Raw genomic sequence first — 14,807 nt, forward strand, 5'->3', positions numbered from 1 at the left:
GCCTCTAGTACAGGGGTCGGCAGCCTTTCAGAAGCAGTGTGTGGAGTCTTCATTTATTCGCTCTAATTTAAGGTTTCGTGGGCCAGTCATACATTTTAATGTTTTTAGAAGGTCTCTTTCTAGAAGTCTATAATATATAACTAAACTATCGTTGTACGTAAAGAAAATAAGGTTTTTTTAAATGTTTAAGAAGCTTCATTTAAAATTTAAATTAAAATGCAGAACCCCCTGGACTGGTGGCCAGGACCCGGGCAGTGTGAGTCCCAATGAAAATCAGCTCGTGTGCCGCCTTCGGCATGCGTGCCAAAGGTTGTCTACCCCGCTCTAGCAAAACCCACTCATTGCATCTTGTCTTAATAAAATTGTAAACTCCCTGGGGCAGAAGTCATTTTTACTGTGCACTTGCATTGTGCTCAGTACAACGGGGTCCTAAATCTAACTGGGGTCAGGGGTCTAGATGCTACCAAAATATGCACATATAACTTAAGCACCTGGATGAATTAATATTCAGAATTGAGGAAGAGAAGACCTAAACTGCATTCTGGAGAGAGGGATTTTTAGTGCCAAAATCCTCCAATTGGATGCTCTGCTAACACACTGGCTATGGGGTTATACTGCTGAAAAGGATCTGGGGATTATAGTAGATTACAAATTGAATATGAGTCAACAATGTGATGCAGTTGCGAAAAAGGCTAATATTCTTCTGGGGTGAATTAACAGGAGTATCGTGTATAAGACACGGAAGGTAATTGTCCCACTCTTTTCAGTAGTGGTGAGGCCTCAGCTGGAGTATTGGGTCCAATTTTGGGCACCACATTTTAGGAAAATTGTGGATAAATTGGAGAGAGTCCAGAGGAGAGCAAACGATAAAAGGTCAGGTTTTCTAAACCTATGAGGAAAGGTTTAAAAACACCTAGACTTATTTAGTCTGGAAAAATAAGAAGACTGAAGGGGGATCTGATGTATCTCCAAGCATGTTAAGGGCTGTTATAGAGAGGAATGTGATCAGCTGTTCTCCATGTACACTGAAGGTAGGATACAAAGTAATAGGTTTAATCTGCAGCAAGGAAGATTTAGGTTAGATATTAAGAAACACTTTCTAACTCTAAAGGCAGTTAAGCTCTGGAATAGGCTTCCAGGGGCGGTTGTGGAATCCCCATCATTGGAGGTGTTTAAGAACAGGTTAGACCAGCTCTGTCAAGGGTAGTTTAGGTTTACTTAGTCCTGCCTCAGGGCAGGGGACTGGACTTTATGACCTCCTGAGGTCCCTTCCAGCCCTACATTTCTGTGATTCCATGACCTACACATAATGCACTTGGCAGGCTCATGGCAGGGTAGTTCTGTGCCTGTCTTCCATGATTGTTTATATATTTTTGTGTTACTTGCTTTTAAAGAGGCCGGGGATGTTTGGCAAGGGGATGCTCAGGGTTAAGTGAATAGAGGAGGACCGAGGAAAAGAGCTAAAGTGTGGGAAGCAGAATGGGCAGGGAGGGTGAGAGCTGGAGGGTTGCAGTGTTAGGGGAGGGGTTGGATGAAGTGGGACCACAATGACGAGGCATCAGGTATGGAGTGGGGTGTATCCAGAGCCCAGGCTTCCAACTGGAGTGATGTTGGGAGGCCACAAAGGCTCCTCCCTGCAGCCGCTGCTCCTCCCCACGTGAGGGAGAGAGGAGGGAAAGCTGTACCTCTGGTCTGGTGCCACAACTGGCTATTTGAGTCTAGGGCTTGGGGGGGCTGTTTCCCTGCTCCAGCTGATGCTGGCTGCTTTGGGAAAGGGGCTGTATATAATGATAAATGTGGTACAAAATATCCATAAAGGATGCTGAATTTCTTCTTTTGCAATTACAGTATATACTGGGTACAAATTTATGATTCCATTTTCAGCTGTGAACCCATCTCTGATAGTGTCTTGCTAGAATGAGCAAAGCACTATAGGTAGGTGCTATGGGAGACAACCCTGTACTAGCAGAGGGAGGAACTGGATGGCATAATAGGTCTTTCCCCTCTTTCTCATTCTTGAGTCTCTGGTCACATGTGCGTGGTTGGAGGAAATGGCATTGAAAACCCAGAGAGTCCTTTGTTTTAACTCTCCAACTTGACTCCAGCTCCAACAAAGCAAATCCCCCAAGCCATGAAGGGGGGTTTGTGCAGAAATACAGCTTATTGTCAGCTGTGGTGTTCAGACCCTGGGGAAATCGTGGCCATTGTTTAAGCTATTATTTCTCAATAAATGCTTTGTATTTTCTCATGTGATGCCTTAAAAATCTGGTTCTGTGCTTTTAAAGATATCCCAGCATGAGCCACAAATGAGAGCGTTTGTGGAGGAAACTTTCCAGCAGTTTAAGAATTGTTGTGAGTTTATTTTTGCTTTGTTGTTTAAGTGCTTTTATTTGTCAGTAAGGAATTATCATGTTTGGTTCTGGCTTCCTTTATCAGCAGGCTCAGAGCCCAATCCTGCTCCCAGTGACGCCTCAGTGAGTCTTTTGCTCATGTCCTCACTGGGATCATGATTGAGTCCTGTGAAAATACCATGGAAAGGACAACTGGGGAATCTGTGTTAGGCTGGGTCTGGCATCACTGCAGAGGCATTGCAGTCATCTTCTGGGGAGTTTGGGAACCACTCTTGGGGGAGCCTCTCCTGCCAGGCATGCAGATCAGCATTAGTGGGTTTGGAAGGGAGCAAAGTCTAATCTTCCCCCCTTGCTGTGAATTGAGGCCATTCTGAGTGATTACAAAGATGTGGGAGGGTCGGGGAAGGACTCATACCATGTCCCGGAGGATCCTTGGCTTCCCCAGAGAAAGAAATACAGTGGTGAATCTGAGCTGTCAAAATACGTACACAGAGGAGAAATTAACTATTATAGCCAATATCTGCAATCCTTCATTCTTAGTAGTAGCGCTGATGGGCAGGTATGTCTCCTAGGCCTGTTCTCACCTCCAAAAGCAGTTCAGCTGCCGTTTGAAAGATGACCAGAGTCAGTGGCTCAGATGCACTCCTCAAACTACTGTCTGCGTAGGATGGGTCTCATTAGGGTTAAGAAGGAAGGAATTCCTTCAAAGCTCCTTTTCTCTTTCTGACCTACTCTTGTAATCAGGGCCGTGGAGGTAAGGGCAATCAATAAGATCTGTAAACCCTTTGGAGCAGGAACTCTCTACAGCACCCAACAGAGTGAGGTCCAGGTTCACACTTGCCCTCTAGATGCTTTCACACATTCTAAGGCCAGATGGGACCATTGTGATCATCTAGTCTGACCTGCTGTGTAACATTAGGGTTACCATTTTTTAAAATAACAAAAAGAGGAAACTCCAAGGGGCCCTGCCCCCGCCCGAACTCCGCCCCTTTCCCAAAGTCCCCACCCCAACTCCGCCCCCCTCTCCTGAACGCTCCGCCCCCCTGCTCCTCCCCCTCCCCTGCTTCCCGCGAACATTTGATTCGTGGGAAGCCTGAAACAAGGAGGCAGGCAGCAGGTAAGCTGGGGCGCGAGGAGGCGCGGCCCAGTCCGGCCCCCTGGCCGAGCGGCTCGGGCCCTGGGGCGCTAGCCCCAGTTCCAGCTGAGCGTGTGAGCCCTGGCCCACCCCGGCCCTGGCGGTTCCAGCTCGGCGCCGGCCCCGGTTCCGGCGGAGCGCGCCGTCCCTGGTGGCTCTGGCCCGGCTTGGCTCGGGCACTGGCCCTGGTCCCGGCCGAGTGCGCGGGCTCTGGTGGCTCCAGCTCGGCTCGGGCCCCAGGGCACGGGCTTGGGCCCCAGGGCACCGGCCGAGCGGCTCCGGCCCCGGCGACTGCAGCTTGGATCGGGCACCAGCCCGTCTGGCACCGGCCCCAGCACCACCGCCGGCCGAGCACTGCCGGCCCCAGCGGCTCCGGCTCCGGCCCCAGCGCGGATCCAAGCCCCACGACCCCTCCCTATTTTCCCGGACATGTCCGGCTTTTTGGAATTTCCCCCCGGACGGGGATTTGACGACCAAAAAGCCGGACGTGTCCGGGAAAATCCGGACGTATGGTAACCCTATGTAACATAGGCTAGAGAACTTCCCCACAATAATTCCTAGAGCATGCTACTGTGCTTTAAATATTTAATAGTAATCATGCTGTGTAGGATGTAAGCTGATCACTGTAGAGGTCAGGAAAGAATCCTCCTTCACCCCGACATTGTGTGGTAGGCTGGGTGTGTTGTGGGGGAATTCCTCTTCCGGGGAAGCGTCAGGTATCAGTTACTGCTAGGGAGGCCATTAGATTTGCTGGGCCAGCTCTCTGTTCTGATGTGGCACATCCTTTTTTTCTATCCCTAGGTTTATTGTGGGTGTGTTTCTCAGAAGAGCTTGGTTCCTTTTATTCATAGCTTCTAAGGCAAGAAGGAACCACTGTGATGATCTGGTCTGACTTCCAAAGTCAATGGGAAGTGAGTATAGCGTGGCCTGCTTTTTCAGAGTTTTGAGCAGCTGAAGCTCCCATTGACTTATGAGATCTTAACACCTGTTTAAATATCTAAATGGAAGCTGTTGGGTGCTCAGCTGTTCTGAAAAAAAATCTCTTGATGCCTATTCTTATTCTATAACTCACTACCCTTCCTTGCACAGGAACAATAGTGTTGTTTATTTCCAGCCTGGCCCTGAATATGCAACATGGTATCTTCTGTTTTCATATAGTAAGCACTGAGATTTTGGCTGTCCAGATACTCTTGCCTGTCTCTGCCACCCACGCTCAGCAGAGAAACGTTCGTTAATGGCTAGGAGAGAAGGGTTTACTCCTGGAGTGTGCGCTTGTTTTGGACAATGCAAGTGTCAACACCTGCCACTTGCTTCTTTGGCTTTGTTCCCTGTTGCTGTCTCATAACAGACCCGCCATTTAAAATAATAATTTCTACTGTGGGCAAGCCTGAAAATATACATTGTCACTTGAACTAGCTCTTTTAAGATGTATTCCTTTAGAACTCTGTCATTTCAAGGACAGAGCTGATAGTGGGGAGGGAGCAATGCCTAGTGAGTGGCTGGACATGATAATGATGGGTTCAGTTTTGCCAACCCCAAATGTTCAAAAATCAGGAGTCAGGCTCACCAAAAATTATGCGATTTGGCTTTGAAATCATGACATTACGTAAAAATAACAGATTTGGCTTTCTTTATATTTGCCTTCTGCTTTTTGAGCCTTTAGGGTGCACTGGCTTCACATTTTGAAGCTTTCTCCACAGCCACAAGGGCTAGAAACTTACTTTTGCTTTAAGAATGAAGGCTGAAATCATCACCAAGGCTAAGATTTTGTCATGGTTATTTTTAGTAAATGTCACAGACAGGTCACGGGCAATAAACAAAAATTCACAGAAGCCCGTGACCTGCTGCGGCTCGATGGTTTCCCCCACCACCGTGGTGGCTGGGAGCTGTGGGGTTCCCCCTCTGCCTGCAGCAGTTGGAAGCTTCAGGGGGGCCCCTCTCTGCCCACGATGTCTGGGAGCTTCAGAGTGACCATATTTCCCAAAGAGAAAACGGGACACCCCCAGCCGCTTGCCCGAGGTGTCCCCTCCTGGCAAGGCTGTCGCCTGTCACTGGAACCCTGAGGAGGGCCCCCTTAGGAGTCTGTCGCCTGTTATTGGAACCTTGCAGGGGGCCCACTGTCGCCTGTCACTAGAACCCTGCCAGGGCCCCACTGGCTGCCAGCTCCAGAGACCCTCAACCCATGTGGCTGAAGCAGTGACTGTCACAGAGGTATCTGGAAGTCACAGATTCTGTGACTTCCGTGACCTCTGCGACATAAACGTAGCCTTAATCATCACACATCCACTTGACTCCAGGAGCTGTGGCTTTAAGGAAAACAATAGTTATCATGAGACTCCTGAAAGTTGGCGGCAACTGTTCACAATATAGGAACCTGGTTAGAGCAGGGCCTGGAGGTTGGGGTTTTTCTGGACTCTGTTCTCAGTTTTACCACTGATTCAGTAAGTCACTTATGTCCTTTGTGCCTCGGTTTCCTGACAGAAACATGAGTATAGCTTGGTCTGCTTTTTCAAAGAGCTGAGCAGCTGAGCTCCCATTGACTTAATAGGGGTATGGAGTTGTCAGGCACTACTGCAAATTGGTCCAAATAATGCCTGTCTCATAACAGTATGATGAGGTTTGTTTAATGTTCGTATAGTGCTATGAGATCCTTGCATGAAAGGCACTTAGAGATGCCTTGTGAGTGTGTTTTCAAGCACCAATCCAAATTAGAACTACTCCTCCTCTTCTAGATGAGAGTTAAGGTGACATGGAAGGAAAAAGAATGCTAACTTAAGCACTTTTAGCCGCTCATACAGTGGGTGACTGCACATGTGGCTGAAAGTTGTCTTGTCTTTTAATCCAAAGAGAATTGGTATAGTATTATTTTTAATGGTAAAGAGGAGTCACCCTCTGGGTTCTTTTCTCCCCTGGTGTCTACTATATGGATAAACGTACAGCATGTAAGGGAAAAGGAGAGAGAATTAACCCTTCAGTAACCACATTTGGGCATACCTTGAAGCTTAGGTTGGTACAGTTTCAGATTTTCTGGAGCCTTGCAGAACTTGTACACACCCTGTGCAGTATCCATAATCTTAATCTGAAAACAGTTTCCCTCCTCTACTTTGTGTTGCTGGGACTCTGCAGTTTATATCTGTGTGGTTGTATTTGTCATGGTGCAGGTGCCTGGGGTGCTGGACAAATGCTTTTTTTATTATTTGTATCTAAATCCATTTGAGGATAAAAATACAGAATATAAACCCTTTAAACAGAATGATACCAAGTCATTTCTGCTCCTTTTTGCTTGCCTGGTTTCTCATAGTGCAGATCCGGTTTGCTCTACACATTCATTGTAGTATGAAGTCTCTCACAAGGGGCAGTCAGAGAAGACCGAGCTGAACTAACCATTTTCACTCACATGAACACAGAGCCTTTAAAGGCAACAAGCCCCTATTTTTAGCTGGGACAATTCGAAAGGCTCTGCGTGCTTGTGCGTAACCGCTCATGATGATGGGAGGTGTGTTTATTATCATATTGTCGGTCTGTGTGTTAAATGTGATCTTTTAGAATTGAAGCATCAAAGTGGAGCCACCAGGAGGTTGTCAGGTTACTCCTTATGAGTGAAAATTTTGATTATATGACGCGTTTGGTGCAATAGCCCAGGACTGGACGCAGTGAGGTCCCTTCCTATAGTTAAGCCCCATTGTTATCAGTTTAAACCGATTTTTTAACCGAAAAATTACAAACAAATAGTAGTCATTTTTTTTCTGATTTTTCACCCTACTTTTGAATCATTCAAATATATAAAAATAACTTGTTTTATTAGGAAAATACAATAGATTGCATGAGATGTATGTATTATGATAATACATTAGCCTGTGTGTATATGCAAAGCTGCCTGTTGAAGTAAGGCTATGTATTAGTCTAGAAGATGCACACAGTAAACAAACAGGTACGCAGGCAAGCTCTGAAGTGCGTGTACTCTGAACGTACTGATGAATCTCACGCCCACCATGTACATCTTTCAAGCTGTTAGCAGATAATGCTTTAAAAATTTGACATGCTAAAATGGGAAGAAAACGAAAATGTGTATCATAATACATTTCAGAACACAGAAGTATTCGGAAGTTTAAAAACAAACAGGAGAAAAGGATGAGGTTCAGTGTATGTGCTGCAAATGGTGTGGCCAATTATTAAATGTAAATATTTATAGGGTAATAGTTCTAAGTCTGTAAACTGTTTATTCAAATGAAAAGTTTTATTTGGGGATTAGAGATATATTATTTTCTTAAACTCTGAGGTGGCAATGTGTTCTGTTTTAGTTCTGCAGCAAACCACATTGATGAACAGAATTCAAAGCATTAATCTAATGAATCCCCATTTTTTTCCCTCCACCAAAATAAACCCTGATTATTACCCCGGAAAAATTAATAGTTTTTTGCACTGATTTTCACCTGTTTTTGTTGTGGTAATAAACACTGATAAATTCCTGGAAAAAATAAAATAAAAACGAAGGGCCATACCTATAGTCCATATCATGTGGTCCATTTTCACGCATTTGGTTTACAAAATCTATTGGTTTTAGTAAAATAATTTTACTGATTTGAAGTTGTACCATCCAAGGAGAAACGGTCTCCTCCTTTGAATTGCTAATATAATAATTGCTTTTTCAAAATCGATAGCACGTGATTCTATGCAGCAATTCTTGAACTGTGCTTTTTGTGTGTGGGCAGGTAGTGGTTTCTTGGGGCCCTATACTGCAGTGTGTTCTGTACAGTATTGCAGACCCCAATGCCCCCTATAGAGCTAAAGATTGCATGATAGAGGCCTTAGGTTCTACAGTAGAACCTGAGAGTTACACTTCAGGAAGGGAGGTTGTTTGTAACTGTGAAACGTGTGTAACTTGAACAAAACATTATGGTTCTTTCAAAAGTTTACAACTGAACATTGACTTGTACAGCACTGAAACTTTACTATGCAGAAGAAAAATGCTGCTTTCCCTTTATTTTTTTTAGTAGTTTGTTTAACACAGTACTATGTTGTATTTGCTTTTTTCCCATTTTTATTTGGTCTGTGCTGCTGCCTGATTGCACGCTAATGGTTCCAAATGAGGGGTGCGGTTGACTGGCCAGTTCATAACTCTGGTATTCATAACTCAGATGCCCTGAGGTTCTACTGCAGTAGGAAACAGCCTTGTCATTGAAGTCCACTAAAATATCAGAGATGATAAAAGGTGGGCAAGGTGGACCTCTTAACAAGTCCAAGTTAGGATCAAAGATCAAAAGCCTGCATAAACTGATAGGCGCACGAGTAGTGGCTTTAGCATCAAGCATGTCAAAACAATTGTAAAAAGTGAGGAGTTGACTGAGTTTTCAGAAATACCCATCAGCATGACAAGTTTCTGATGGAATGAAGAAGGATTTGGTTTTTATTTTAACAACCTGCTAATCAGATCAAGCGAGGTTCTTGCATGACCAAGTAGCTTTATTTATTATGATACTTGAGAGTGTATTTGTAAAGTACTGTCTCTAAATAATTAATCTGCAGTTGTCAAAATAAGTGAGCCAAGTGCACTTTTTGATGCATTGTCTTTGCTTTTCTAATTTTGCTGGTTCACTAGCTGGCTAATTCACAAAATTCAGCCATTCGCAAAGGGGCCTCCCATTCATTAGTACTAATTAGCAAGGTTCTGCTCTATGAATATTCCTGAATATGCTCTTTCAGACTATACAAAGTATTAAGAACTTCACCCATGTAATGAGTGTGTTTACAGCTATACGGTTAATTAGCTGCATCTTTCTTCTTATATCTCTGTTCTTGGGAATGGTGGTTTTGGTGTCTGGCTTCTTCTGGTGATTAGAATGAGCCCCCTTGAAGACTTATTCATAAACTAATGCCAGTGGCATGTTGTCAGAAGGATTTTAGGCCTTTGTTTTAATCATAGGTTCTCTTGTGTGTGCGCCCTGCTGACTAAACCACTAAGATGGAACATGGGGGCATGTTTTGAGGTCTTCCACTAGTCCCACACTTGATTCCCACTGACAAAAGCCTAACTTCATGGATTCTCAATTTGGTGGTCCTGAATAGGTCCTCTTTTAAAAAATAAATACATAAAAAAAAATTCTGCCATAAGAATGGCACTCGTATCATTGATACCCCCTTAGCCTCTACTGAAATTAATAAACAATTAAAAAACAAAAGAACCTTACTCTAAGCAGAGTTCTGACCCCAAAAAGAGACTCCATGAAGTCCACAAGGGACACTGCTGTTTATAGTGGTTTTACATGGAAGAAACTCAGATGCTATGGTGATGAATGACATTATGATACCCTGATGTAGATAGACAAGTGGTTCTCAACCAGGGGTACATGTATCCCTGGGCATACACAGAGGTTTTCCAGGAGGTATGTCAACTCATCTAGTTATTTCCCTAGTTTTATAATCTCTACATAAAAAGCACTAGCGAAGTCAGTACAAACTAAAATTTCATATTGACAATGACTTGTTTATACTGCTCTCTATATACCATACACTGAAATGTAAGTACAATATTTATATTTCAATTGATTATTTTATAATTATATGGTAAAAATGAGAAAGTAAACAATTTTTTAGTAATAATGTGCTGTGATGCTTTTGTATTTTTATGTCTGATTTTTGTAAGCAAGTAGTTTTTAAGTGAGCTGAAACTTGGGGCACGCAAGACAAATCAGACTCCTGAAAGGGGTAAAGTAGTCTGGAAAGGATGAGAGCCACTGAATTCTGTACTGGGCTATCTTGATTATCACTTCAAAAAATTTTTTTTCTCTTACTTAATTGGCCTCTCAGAGTAAGACAACTCCCACCTTTTCATGCTCTCTGTATGTGTGTGTGTATATATATCTCCTCAATATATGTTCCATTCTATGCATCCGAAGAAGTGGGCTGTAGCCCACGAAAGCTTATGCTCAAATAAATTTGTTAGTCTCTAAGGTGCCACAAGTACTCCTGTTCTTTTCAATATAGTTTGTTCAGAAATTTTTTTAACGTGGACTTGTGATATGAAAAAGCACTGCCTTATGTCATACATGATGCAGTTTGGCAAATCCTAGGGTATAGCCTACTTCTTTAAAATATATCTGTTGGGGTGGAAAAAGTAATACGATATCGACGCCCCTCCCACCTGTCAGCCATTGGAGGATTGTTCTCTAAGGTACATGTGCTTTGTCCCCAGTTTTAAATTTTCAGTACCATTCCAAATCCTCTTAATTTTGTCATTTTCTTATAATTTGCATTTAGATTAGCTGTCCGGGGGAGAATGAGCTAGATGGCTAAAGTCTTATTTGGCTGTACCGGAAAGCTGCAGTGCTTACATAAAAATCATTTGCTCTGTTGTTGATAAACATGAAAGGTGTCCATTTCAGTTAATTTTCCAGTGAGGAGTCCTTATCATAAACACATAATAATTCTACAGAAGTAAAATCCCCCCTCAACCTTGTTGCTGTAAGGACAGGTTGTGATTGGAGTGGGACAGATTGTGAAGAGTAATTCTGTAGTCAGTTATCTTGCTGGATGGTCGGGAATTATTTAATGCTCTGCTTATGCGATGTTTCTGTTAATTCAGAGGAGATTTAATGTCTCCTTGAAGGATAATTTGTCTATGCACGGTACATATTAACATGCACATCTATAAAACGGTAGTAACAAACATCTTCGGGGGGGATTTTCCAAAGTGCTCAGTGTTGGCCTGATGTTGACTTCAGTGGGAGCAGGGTTAGACCAACGCTAATTGCTTTGGAAAGTCCTACCCTAAAAATGAACTTTGATGGTATAGAACCGCTCTCCTGTTTTAGTTTGGGGTGGTTTGTCTGTCAAACACTCCAACATCGTTCGCCCTTCTCACATCCACTGCCTGCCACCAAATATGCAAAATCCCTTCATCAGTGAGCTGGTGCCATTCTGCTGACTGGTTACTGATCCAGGCTACAGTGGGCCACCCCATGGTACTGAGCTGCGTGGGGCTTTCTGTGCTGAAAGCAGCGGAAGCTTTGGGGTAGCATAGGTTCAGATCCACCAGCTGAACCTCCGTGTGTGTCAAAACGGGAGAGAGAGGTGGAGCTGCTTCTGGAGACTCCAGGATGATTTGAACTAGATCTTGTGATGGGAAAAGTAGGTGGGTGAATGAGGTGCATTTAGAGTGGAGCATGCATGTTAAGAGGGAGCAGGAAAAAAAATAATTGGTTTGACTGCATTCTCTCTCCAGTGGCAAGGACAATAGAGGGTGACCTTTTTTAAATTGAAAAAAACGGAATGCTTTATAAGGCAAAATGGCAGTTTTCACAGGGTCACATTAAAATATCATGTGCGTGTTCTAATGGTCGGTCCACGCTTTAGAAGGTGCTAAAATGTTTCTAAAGCTTCTGGTACAGTAATGCCAAGAAATTTTAAATAATAACTGGGGCTGTCAAGCGATTAAAAAAATTAATCGTGATTAATTGCACTGTTAATAATAAAATAGAAATTATTTAAATATTTTTGGATATTTTCTACATTTTCAAATATATTGATTTCAGTTACAACACAGAATACAACGTGTACAGTGCTCACTTTACATTATTATTTTCGTTACAAATATTTGCACTGTAAAAAACAAAATAAATAGTATTTTTCAATTCACCTAATACAAGTACTTTAGTGCAATCTCTTTATCATGAAAGTTGAACTTACAAATGTAGAATTATGTACAAAAAATAACTGCACTCAAAAATAAAACAATGTAAAACTTTGAAGCCTACAAGTCCACCCAGTCCTATTTCTTGTTCAGCCAATCACTCAGACAAACAAGTGTGTTTACATTTGCAGAAGATAAATGCTGGCTGCTTCTTGTTTACAATGTCACCTGAAAGTAAGAACAGGCATTCGCATGGCACTGTTGTAGCTGGCGTTGCAAGATATTTATGTGCCAGATGCAGTAAAGATTCATATGTCCCTTCATGCTTCAACCACCATTTTGGAGGACATGCATCCAGGCTGATGATGGGTTCTTCTCGATAACGATCCAAAGGGGTGTGGGTGGATGCACATTCATTTTCATTATCTGAGTCAGATGCCACCAGCAGAAGGTTGATTTGCTTTTTTGGTAGTTCGAATTCTGTAGTTTCCTCATCGGAGTGTTGCTCTTTTAACTCTTCTGAAAGCATGCTCCACACCTCGTCCCTTTCAGATTTTGGAAGGCACTTCAGATTCTTAAAGCTTGGGTCAAGTGCTGTAGCTATCTTTAGAAATGTCACATTGGTACCTTCTTTGCGTTTTGTCAAATCTGCAGTAAAAATGTTCTTAAAACGAACAACTTGTGCTGGGTCATCATCCGAGACAGCTATAACATGAAATATATTGCAGAATGCAGGTAGAACAGAGCAGAAGACATACAATTTTCCCTAAGGAGTTCAGTCAAAAATTTTATTAATACATTTTTTTAACAAGCATCATCAGCATGGTGGCATGTCCTCTGGAATGGTGGCCAATGCATGAAGGGGCATATGAATGTTTAGCATATCTGACACGTAAATACCTTGCAATGCCGGCTACAAAAGAGCCATGCGAACGCCTGTTCTCACTTTCAGGTGACATAAACCAGAAGCAGGCAGCATTATCTCCTGTAGATGTAAACAAACTGGTTTGTCTGAATGACTGGCTGAACAAGAAGTAGGACCTGAGTGGACTTGTAGACTCTAAAGTTTCACATTGTTTTGTTTTTGAGTGCAGTTATGTAACAAAAAAAATCTACATTTATAAGTTGCACTTTCATGATAAAGAGATTGTGCCTCAGTACTTGTATGAGGTGAATTGAAAAACTCTTTATCATTTTTACAGTGCAAATATTTGTAATAAAAATAAGAGATCATTGTACACTTTGTATTCTGTGTTGTAATTGAAATAAATATATTTGAAAATGTAGAAAAATATCCAAAATATTTAATACATTTCAATCGGTATTCTATTGTTTAACAATGCAATTACAAGTGCAATTAATCACAATTAATTTTTTTGAGTTAATTGCGTGAGTTAACTGCAATTAATTGACAGCCCTAATAATAACCACAGGCAGGCCTAGATGGGCCAGCCAAGCTGGAGAACTGTTCTAGTGAGTTTGAAATCGTTAACTAGTTAGTTTAGGCATGTAGAATTTGGGAGGATACTCTAGTATGTAAAATATAGGCGCTAACACAGCAGAAGAGTATGGGAGGTGTACTAGTTCACAGTGACCATTGCACAATTTGGTTTATTGTAATACTCCTTGCAGGTGACTCCCTGGGGGTCATGTGGGATGGTGAATTTTAAAGTGGAGGGAGATCATTAAAAAAGCTGAAGAACCAAGTAAACTTTGCAACTGGAGTCTGTCTGCAGGTCAGTTAAACACATTGGGTGAAAAACACCGAGGTTCTGTGTAAAAATGGAATATTAAAATGGGCAAGGTGTTTTTTAGGGTTTTTAAAACCTTTTTAAAAAGTAAAAATCCTGTCTAAACGTAAATCTGAACTGTGCCTGTTTGTATGCTCTATCCCTTTCCCCTAACCTTTGTCTGTATTGTCTATTTAGATTGTAAGCTTTCTGGGGTAGGGTCCTTTTCTTATTCTATGTGCCATGCCTAGCACAGTGGGGTAATATTCTCAGTTGGCCCCTAGGGCAGTACCATAATAAATATGATTAATAATAAAACAGAAAGGGGTGAAGAGATTATCTGAAGAACAAATGACGCAGATTTGGACAAATGGTAACTCCCATCAAGTGCCATCATAATCAACAGGTCTATTTCTGGGGACTGCTTGATACCATATTTGCTGACTTGAGTGACTATAATAAGTCAATACAGTTGGATTCCATTCCTCCTTAGACTTCATCAGTAGAACTTGTTAAGTTCCAGTCTGACAATTGCATAACTCAGTGTGTACGGACAGGTTTCAATGAGGGTATAATTTGATTTATTATTGCTGGAGATGTATGAAATGGGACCTAGTTTGGCTTTTGGAATCCAAGCTGGGTTTGCAGGGCTGGCAAATGAGCGCAGAACCTCAGGACGCCATGTTTAGAGTCACTTTTCAGAGCAGAACAACCTAATTCGAAGCAAGGATGTTACATGTATGTGAATTTAGGCCACCAAGGGATGGGTGTGCAAGAGATGGATCAATTAAAGAGAATGAAGTTGTGAGGAAGTGTTGGACATTGTTCATCAGTGTTTACTGTAGAGCAGGATGAGGAAATACCTATATCAAAAGAACTTCTAATGAGATCACTCTCTGGGTTATTATACAGGCCCATCATTGTGGTATCTGAATACACAGAGAGGTAGATTGGGATGGAAT

At 42.4% G+C, this 14,807-nt stretch overlaps 1 protein-coding gene across 5 annotated transcripts in view; it reads left to right on the forward strand.

Annotated features, from left to right (window-relative positions):
- Positions 1-14,807, forward strand: part of EXTL3 (exostosin like glycosyltransferase 3) — a 224,717-nt gene that overhangs the window by 54,796 nt on the left and 155,114 nt on the right. The window contains exon 1 of one of the 5 annotated variants that reach the window (XM_065590114.1): positions 4,288-4,397. The exons of the other annotated variants lie outside the window; for them this stretch is intronic. The gene's annotated coding sequence lies outside the window, so the exon portion shown is untranslated. Of the gene's footprint in view, positions 1-4,287; positions 4,398-14,807 lie in introns of those variants that run through there. 5 annotated transcript variants of the gene reach the window in all.

The sequence above is a fragment of the Chrysemys picta genome, chromosome 3 (genome assembly GCF_011386835.1).
Source record: "Chrysemys picta bellii isolate R12L10 chromosome 3, ASM1138683v2, whole genome shotgun sequence".
In the NCBI taxonomy this organism is placed as follows: domain Eukaryota; kingdom Metazoa; phylum Chordata; order Testudines; family Emydidae; genus Chrysemys; species Chrysemys picta.